Raw genomic sequence first — 9,783 nt, forward strand, 5'->3', positions numbered from 1 at the left:
CAACACCATCCCATCCCCAAAAAGTTATCTCACCATGCATATGAAGAGGCTTGAGTTTATTGTAATGCTCAGCAAAAAGCTGGAACCAGGGGGTTCCTGGGTGGCTCAGTGGGTTAAAGCCTCCACCTTCAGCTCAGGTCATGATCCCAGGGTCCTGGGATCAAGCCCTGCATCTGGCTCTCTGCTCAGTAGGGAGCCTGCTTCCTCCTCTCTCTCTGCCTGCTTCTCTGCCTACTTGTGATCTCTGTCTGTCAAATAAATAAATAAAATCTTAAAAAAAAAAGGGAAAAAAGAATAAAGAATCATTCTTATTAAAAAAAAAAAAAAAAGTTGGAACCAGGTTGTCAGTTGTGTGCACTGAATTAACTCTGTCCTCTATTCCCTTCTGTCCCAGAAAAGCCATCTCAGATGCTTGAATCTATCACTGCAGACAGCAAAAAGCAGCGGTTATATGCAATGTGCTCCTGTCTCCGCTTTCTGCTGAGTTCAGCTGTAGAAAAGCAGCCACTCAGCATGCACACAGAGGTTTAAGCCTGTTGTGGCTCACAGCAAAACGTTATTAAGAGGTTTTCTAACCTCTGTGCATACCTGAAACCCAGCAAATGAGCACTGCTCAATGTTTCCAGCTGGTCTTTGGTCCTTTGAGAACCAAAATATTCTCTTTAAAATGTCCTCTGGGAAGGGGAACGACCCCTCCTTGTGCAACCCAGGGCATCTCCTTACTGCAGCTTATCGTGCAGCCCCTACCCCTATCATGCTCTCCGTCTTCCTGACTTTGCTCCATGAAATGGATTCCACCCCCTTCAAAGCCTTGTGGCTTTTCACACCCCCAATTCAGTGCTCTGAATGTTGCATCTTCCATGTTCTCTCCCTCCAAATGTGAAAATTATTTTCTTAATCCTCAGATCATCTTATGTGAAAAAATGCTCAACATCACTTGGCATCAGGGAAATACAAATCAAAACCACAATCAGAAACCACCTCACACCAGCCAGAATGGCTAAAATGAACAACTCAGGAAATAACAGATACTGGCGATGCAAAGAAAAGGGAACCCTCCTACACTGTTGGTGGGAAAGTAAAGTGGTACAGCCACTCTGGAAAACAGTATGGAGGTTCCTCAAAAAGCTGAAAATAAAGCTACTCTATGACCCAGCAATTGCACTACTGGGTATTTACCCAAAAGATACAAAAAAGACACAAAAAGTGATCTGAAGGGGCATGTGCACCCCAATGTTTATGGTAGCAATGTCCACAATAGTCAGACTATGGAAAGAGCCCAGATGTCACTGACAGATGGATAAAAAAGATGTGGGGTGTGTGTGTGTGTACACACACACACAATGGAATATTAGCCATAAAAAATAATGAAACCTTGCCATTTGCAACAACATGGATGGAGCTAGATAGTATTAGGCTAAGCAAGTAAGTCAATCAGAGAAAAATAATTATCATATGATCTCACTGATATGTGTAATTTAAGAAACAAAACAGAGGATCATAGGGGAGGAGAGGAAAAAACAAAACAAGACAAAACCAGAGAGAAAAACAAACCATAAGAGACTCTTAATCATGGAAACAAACTGAGGGTTGCTGGAGGGGAGGAGGGTGGAAGGATGGGGTAACTGGATGATGGTCATTAAGGAGGTCATGTGATGTAATGAGCACTGGGTGTTATATAAGACCAATTAATCACCGACCCATACCTCTGAAACCAATAATATATGTTACTTGAATTTAAGTTTTTAAAAAATTGAAAAAAAAATCCTCTTATCATCTTCCTAGTTGTTCAAAATAGTTGAATGTTGATATGGCTATACTTGAAGAATGAGGCAAGTTCAGGGTCGCCCTAGTCTGCCATTTAATTCCTGAGAGTATTTCTGTACATTTTTAAGGTTGTTTTCTTAGGGTTTCTTTGGTTACCCTGGGGATTACTATTAATATTTTAATTTTATAACAACCAAGTTTTAATTAATACCAAGTAATATACAAAAACAGTATTAAGCAAAAACTACTACATTATTTTAATTTTTTAAAAAGATTTTATTTTTGAGAGAAAGCTCATGAGCACAAGGTGGGGGGAGGGGCAGATGGATAAGCAGACTCCCTGCTGAGCAGGGAACCCAATGCAGGACTTGATCCCAGGACCCGGGAATCATGACTTAAACTGAAGGCAGACGCTTAACCAACTGAAGAACTCCGAAAACTACTTTAAAATTATGTTCCCACCTCTTTATTTTGTAATATCACAAATGGCATCTTTATACATATTGTGCCTGTTAACACAAATTTATAATTATTGTTTTATGCATTTACATTTTACTTATTCAACTTTTTGCAATATACAATTTTTTAAAAAGTGATATATAACTGATACAGAACGTTTTCTAAATTTTAGCAGGTAGCACATACAGATTTGAGACATTTCTATTGCAATGTGATCTCCACTGTAACATTGTCCAATACCTCTTGTCAGATTACAAATTATCATTTCTTCTTGTTGTAGGAACAACTAAGATCTACTCTCTTATTGAGTTTAATGTTTATAATACAGTTTTGTTGTGTGTAATCCCTGCATTGTGCATTAGAACATTATGACTTATTTATGTACTAGTTATAAGTATTTACTCTTATTTATTTATTTATTTATTTATATTTATAAACATATATTTTTATCCCCAGGTGTACAGGTCTGTGAATCACCAGGTTTACACACTTCACAGCACTCACCAAAGCACATACCCTCCCCAATGTCCATGATCCCACCCCCTTCTCCCAAACCCCCTCCCCGCAGCAACCCTCAGTTTGTTTTGTGAGATTAAGAGTCACTTATGGTTTGTCTCCCTCCCAATCCCATCTTGTTTCATTGATTCTTCTTCTACCCACTTAAGCCCCCATGTTGCATCACCACTTCCTCATATCAGGGAGATCATATGATAGTTGTCTTTCTCTGCTTGACTTATTTCGCTAAGCATGATACGCTCTAGTTCCATCCATGTTGTCGCAAATGGCAAGATTTCATTTCTTTTGATGGCTGCATAGTATTCCATTGTGTATATATACCACATCTTCTTGATCCATTCATCTTTCCATAGTTTGGCTATTGTGGACATTGCTGCTGTAAACATTCGGGTGCACGTGCCCCTTTGGATCACTACGTTTGTATCTTTAGGGTAAATATCCAGTACTGCAATTGTTGGGTTATAGCGTAGTTATATTTTCAACTCTTTGAGGAACCTCCATGCTGTTTTCCAGAGTGGTTGCACCAGCTTGCATTCCCACCAACAGTGTAGGAGGGTTCCCCTTTCTACCCATCCTCGCCAGCATCTGTCATTTCCTGACTTGTTGATTTTAGCCATTCTGACTGGTGTGAGGTGATATCTCATTGTGGTTTTGATTTGTATTTCCCTGATGCCGAGTGATATGGAGTACTTTTTCATGTGTCTGTTGGCCATCTGGATGTCTTCTTTGCAGAAATGTCTGTTCATGTCTTCTGCCCATTTCTTGATTGGATTATGTGTTCTTTGGGTGTTGAGTTTGCTAAGATCTTTATAGATTCTGGACACTAGTCCTTTATCTGATATGTCGTTTGCAAATATCTTCTGCCATTCTGTCAGTTGTCTTTTGATTTTGTTAACTGTTTCCTTAGCTGTGCAAAAGCTTTTTTTTAAAAATTTTTTATTTTTTTATTAACATATATTTTTATCCCCAGGTGTACAGGTCTGTGAATCACCAGGTTTACACACTTCACAGCACTCACCAAAGCACATACCCTCCCCAATGTCCATGATCCCACCCCCTTCTCCCAAACCCCCTCCCCGCAGCAACCCTCAGTTTGTTTTGTGAGATTAAGAGTCACTTATGGTTTGTCTCCCTCCCAATCCCATCTTGTTTCATTGATTCTTCTTCTACCCACTTAAGCCCCCATGTTGCATCACCACTTCCTCATATCAGGGAGATCATATGATAGTTGTCTTTCTCTGCTTGACTTATTTCGCTAAGCATGATACGCTCTAGTTCCATCCATGTTGTCGCAAATGGCAAGATTTCATTTCTTTTGATGGCTGCATAGTATTCCATTGTGTATATATACCACTTCTTCTTGATCCATTCATCTGTTGATGGACATCTAGGTTCTTTCCATAGTTTGGCTATTGTGGACGTTGCTGCTATAAACATTCGGGTGCACGTGGCCCTTTGTATCACTACGTTTGTATCTTTAGGGTAAATATCCAGTAGTGCAATTGCTGGGTCATAGGGCAGTTCTATTTTCAACATTTTGAGGAACCTCCATGCTGTTTTCCAGAGTGGCTGCACCAGCTTGCATTCCCAACAACAGTGTAGGAGGGTTCCCGTTTCTCCGCATCCTCACCAGCATCTGTCATTTCCTGACTTGTTGATTTTAGCCATTCTGACTGGTATGAGGTGATACCTCATTGCCAGACGGCTTCCCGGGTGAATTCTACCAAACATTTAAAGAAGATCTAATTCCTATTCTCCTGAAACTGTTCCAAAAAATAGAAATGGAAGGAAAACTTCCAAACTCATTTTATGAGGCCAGCATCACCTTGATCCCAAAACCAGACAAGGATCCCATCAAAAAAGAGAGCTATAGACCAATATCCTTGATGAACACAGATCCGCGAAAATACTCAACAAAATACTAGCCAATAGGATTCAACAGTACATTAAAAGGATTATTCACCACAACCAAGTGGCATTTATTCCAGGGCTGTAAGGTTGGTACAACATTCGCAAATCAGTCAATGTGATACAACACATCAGTAAAAGAAAGAACAAGAACCATATGATACTCTCAGTAGATGCTGAAAAAGCATTTGACAAAGTACAGCATCCCTTCCTGATCAAAACTCTTCAAAGTGTAGGAATAGAGGGCACATACCTCATATCATCAAAGCCATCTATGAAAATCCCACCGCAAATATCATTCTCAATGGAGAAAAACTGAAAGCTTTTCTGCTAAGGTCAGGAACATGGCAGGGATGTACATTATCACCACTGCTATTCAACATAGTACTAGAGGTCCTAGCCTCAGCAATCAGACAACAAAAGGAAATTAAAGGCATCCAAATCGGCAAAGAAGAAGTCAAATTATCACTCTTCGCAGATGATATGATAATATATGTGGAAAACCCAAAAGACTCCACTCCAAAACTGCTAGAACTTATACAGGAATTCAGTAAAGTGTCAGGATATAAAATCAATGCACAGAAATCAGTTGCATTTCTCTACACCAACAACAAGACAGAAGAAAGAGAAATTAAGGAGTCAATCCCATTTACAATTGCACCCCAAACCATAAGATACCTAGGAATAAACCTAACCAAAGAGGCTAAGAATCTATACTCAGAAAACTATAAAGTACTCATGAAAGAAATTGAGGAAGACACAAAGAAATGGAAAAATGTTCCATGCTCCTAGATTGGAAGAATAAATATTGTGAAAATGTCTATGCTACCTAAAGCAATCTACACATTTAATTCAATTCCTATCAAAGTACCATCCATCTTTTTTGAGGACTCAAGATGGCGGAGAAGTAGCAGGCTGAGATTACTTCAGCTAGCCGGAGATCAGCTAGATAGCTTATCTAAAGATTGCAAACACCTGAAAATCCATCGGCAGATCGAAGAGAAGAAGAACAGCAATTCTGGAAACAGAAAAACAACCACTTTCTGAAAGGTAGGACCTGCGGAGAAGTGAATCCAAAGCGATGGGAAGATAGACCCCGGGGGGAGGGGCCTGCTCCCGGCAAGTGGCGGAGCAACGGCACACAAAATCAGGACTTTTAAAAGTCTGTTCCGCTAAGGGACATCGCTCCAGAGGCTACCCAGGGCAAAGCCCACACGGGGTCAGTGTGGCCTCAGGTCCCGCAGGGTCACAGAAGGATCGGGGGTGACTGAGTGTCGAGAGCTTGCGGGTATTGGAATGGGAAAGCCGGCTACAGAGACAGAGCCGACAGTAAGCTCGCAGCTCGGTGTTACCTTGAACCGGCCACAGGCTCGGTGAGCTCGGAGCGCGGCTGGAGGTCAGGCAGACGGGAGTGACTGGGCGCTGTTCTCTGAGGGCGCACTGAGGAGTGGGGCCCTGGGCTCTCGGCTCCTCCAGGCCGGACCAGAGACCAGGAGGCCGCCATTTGTATTCCCGTCCTCTGGAACTCTATGGAAAGCGCTCAGGGAACAAAAGCTCCTGAAAGCAAACCCGAGCGGATTACTCACCCCGGCCCTGGGTAAGGGCAGTGTAATTCCGCCTGGGGCAGACACTTGAGAATCACTACAACAGGCCCCTCCCCCAGAAGATCAACAAGAAATCCAGCCGAGACCAAGTTCACCTACCAAGGAGTGCGGAGAGCAGCAGAATTCCAGAGGAGGAGAAAGCCAAGCACGGAAATCATGGCTTTTTCCCTGTGATTTTTTTTAGTCTTGCAGTTAATTTAATTTTTTTCTTTTTCATTTTTTGTTTTTTTTTTCTCGCCTTAGGGTAAAATTTTTTTTTTAAACTGTTACCTTTTTCTTTTTTAACGATTTTTTACTTGTTTATCTAATATATATATTTTTTCTTTTTTATATTTTTCTTAGGTGTTTTCTTTTTTAAATTCTTTTTTTTTCTTTTTTCTTTTTTTTTCTTTCTTTTTCTTTCTTTCTTTCTTCCTATTTGAACCTCTTTTTATCCCCTTCCTCCCCCCTCACGATTTTGGATCTCTTCTAATATGGTTAAAGCATATTTTCCTGGGGTTGTTGCCACCCTTTTAGTATTTTACTTGCCCCTTCATATACTCTTATCTGGACAAAATGACAAGACGGAAAAATTCAACACAAAAAAAAGAACAAGAGGCAGTATTGAAGGCTAGGGACCTAATCAATACAGACATTGGTAATGTGTCAGATCTAGAGTTCAGAATGACAATTCTCAAGGTTCTAGCCGGGCTCGAAAAAGGCATGGAAGATATGAGAGAAACCCTCTCGAGAGATATAAAAGCCCTTTCTGGAGAAATAAAAGAACTAAAATCTAACTAAGTTGAAATCAAAAAAGCTATTAATGAGGTGAATTAAAAAACGGAGGCTCTCACTGCTAGGATAAATGAGGCAGAAGAAAGAATTAGTGATATAGAAGACCAAATGACAGAGAATAAAGAAGCTGAGCAAAAGAGGGACAAACAGCTTCTGGACCACGAGGGGAGAATTCGAGAGATAAGTGACACCATAAGACGAAACAACATTAGAATAATTGGGATTCCAGAAGAAGAAGAAAGAGAGAGGGGAGCAGAAGGTATACTGGAGAGAATTATTGGGGAGAATTTCCCCAATATGGCAAAGGGAACGAGCATCAAAATTCAGGAGGTTCAGAGAACGCCCCTCAAAATCAATAAGAATAGGCCCACACCCCGTCACCTAATAGTAAAATTTACAAGTCTCAGTGACAAAGAGAAAATCCTGAAAGCAGCCCGGGAAAAGAAGTCTGTAACATACAATGGTAAAAATATTAGATTGGCAGCTGACTTATCCACAGAGACCTGGCAGGCCAGAAAGAGCTGGCATGATATTTTCAGAGCACTAAACGAGAAAAACATGCAGCCAAGAATACTATATCCAGCTAGGCTATCATTGAAAATAGAAGGAGAGATTAAAAGCTTCCAGGACAAACAAAAACTGAAAGAATTTGCAAACACCAAACCAGCTCTACAGGAAATCTTGAAAGGGGTCCTCTAAGCAAAGAGAGAGCCTACAAGTGGTAGATCAGAAACGAACAGAGACCATATACATTAACAGTCACCTTACAGGCAATGCAATGGCCCTAAATTCATATCTCTCAATAGTTACCCTGAATGTGAATGGGCTAAATGCCCCTGTCAAAAGACACAGGCTATCAGAATGGATAAAAAAACAAAACCCATCTATATGTTGCCTCCAAGAAACTCATTTTAAGCCCGAAGACACCTCCAGATTTAAAGTGAGGGGGTGGAAAAGAATTTACCATGCTAATGGACATCACAAGAAAGCCCGAGTGGCAATCCGTATATCAGATCAATTAGATTTTAAGCCAAAAACTATAATAAAAGATGAGGAAGGGCACTATATCATACTCAAAGGGTCTGTCCAACAAGAAGATTTAACAATTTTAAATATCTATGCCCCCAACTTGGGAGCAGCCAACTATATAAACCAATTAATAACAAAATCAAAGAAACACATCAACAAGAATACAATAATAGTAGGGGACTTTAACACTCCCCTCACTGAAATGGACAGATCATCCAAGCAGAAGATCAGCAAGGAAATAAAGGCCTTAAATGACACACTGGACCAGATGGACATCACAGATATATTCAGAACATTTCATCCCAAAGCAACAGAATACACCTTCTTCTCTAGTGCACATGGAACATTCTCCAGAATAGATTACATCCTCAGTCCTAAATCAGGACTCAACCGGTATCAAAAGATTGGGATCATTCCCTGCATATTTTCAGACCACAATGCTCTCAAGCTAGAACTCAACCACAAAAGGAAGTTTGAAAAGAACCCAAATACATGGAGACTAAACAGCATCCTTCTAAAGAATGAATGGGTCAACCGGGAAATTAAAGAAGAATTGAAAAAAATCATGGAAACAAATAATAATGAAAATACAACGGTTCAAAATCTGTGGGACACAACAAAGGCAGTCCTGAGAGGAAAATATATAGCGGTACAAGCCTTTCTCAAGAAACAAGAAAGGTCTCAGGTACACAACCTAACCCTACACCTAAAGGAGCTGGAGAAAGAACAAGAAAGAAACCCTAAGCCCAGCAGGAGAAGAGAAATCATAAAGATCAGAGCAGAAATCAATGAAATAGAAACCAAAAAAACAATAGAACAAATCAACGAAAGTAGGAGCTGGTTCTTTGAAAGAATTAATAAAATTGATAAACCCCTGGCCCGACTTATCAAAAAGAAAAGAGAAAGGACCCAAATAAATAAAATCATGAATGAAAGAGGAGAGATCACAACTAACACCAAAGAAATACAAACTATTATAAGAACATACTATGAGCAACTCTACGGCAATAAATTTGACAATCTGGAAGAATTGGATGCATTCCTAGAAACATATAAACTACCACAACTAAACCAGGAAGAAATAGAAAGCCTGAACAGACCCATAACCAGTAAGGAGATTGAAACAGTCATTAAAAATCTCCAAACAAACAAAAGCCCAGGGCCAGACGGCTTCCCGGGGGAATTCTACCAAACATTTAAAGAAGAACTAATTCCTATTCTCCTGAAACTGTTCCAAAAAATAGAAATGGAAGGAAAACTTCCAAACTCATTTTATGAGGCCAGCATCACCTTGATCCCAAAACCAGACAAGGATCCCATCAAAAAAGAGAGCTATAGACCAATATCCTTGATGAACACAGATCCGCGAAAATACTCAACAAAATACAAGCCAATAGGATTCAACAGTACATTAAAAGGATTATTCACCATGACCAAGTGGCATTTATTCCAGGGCTGCAAGGTTGGTACAACATCCGCAAATCAGTCAATGTAATACAACACATCAATAAAAGAAAGAACAAGAACCATATGATACTCTCAATAGATGCTGAAAAAGCATTTGACAAAGTACAGCATCCCTTCCTGATCAAAACTCTTCAAAGTGTAGGGATAGAGGGCACCTACCTCAATATCATCAAAGCCATCTATGAAAAACCCACCGCAAATATCATTCTCAATCGAGAAAAACTGAAAGCTTTTCTGCTAAGGTCAGGAACACGGCAGG

The sequence above is a fragment of the Mustela nivalis genome (genome assembly GCF_964662115.1).
Source record: "Mustela nivalis genome assembly, chromosome: 2".
NCBI classification, from domain to species: Eukaryota; Metazoa; Chordata; class Mammalia; order Carnivora; family Mustelidae; genus Mustela; species Mustela nivalis.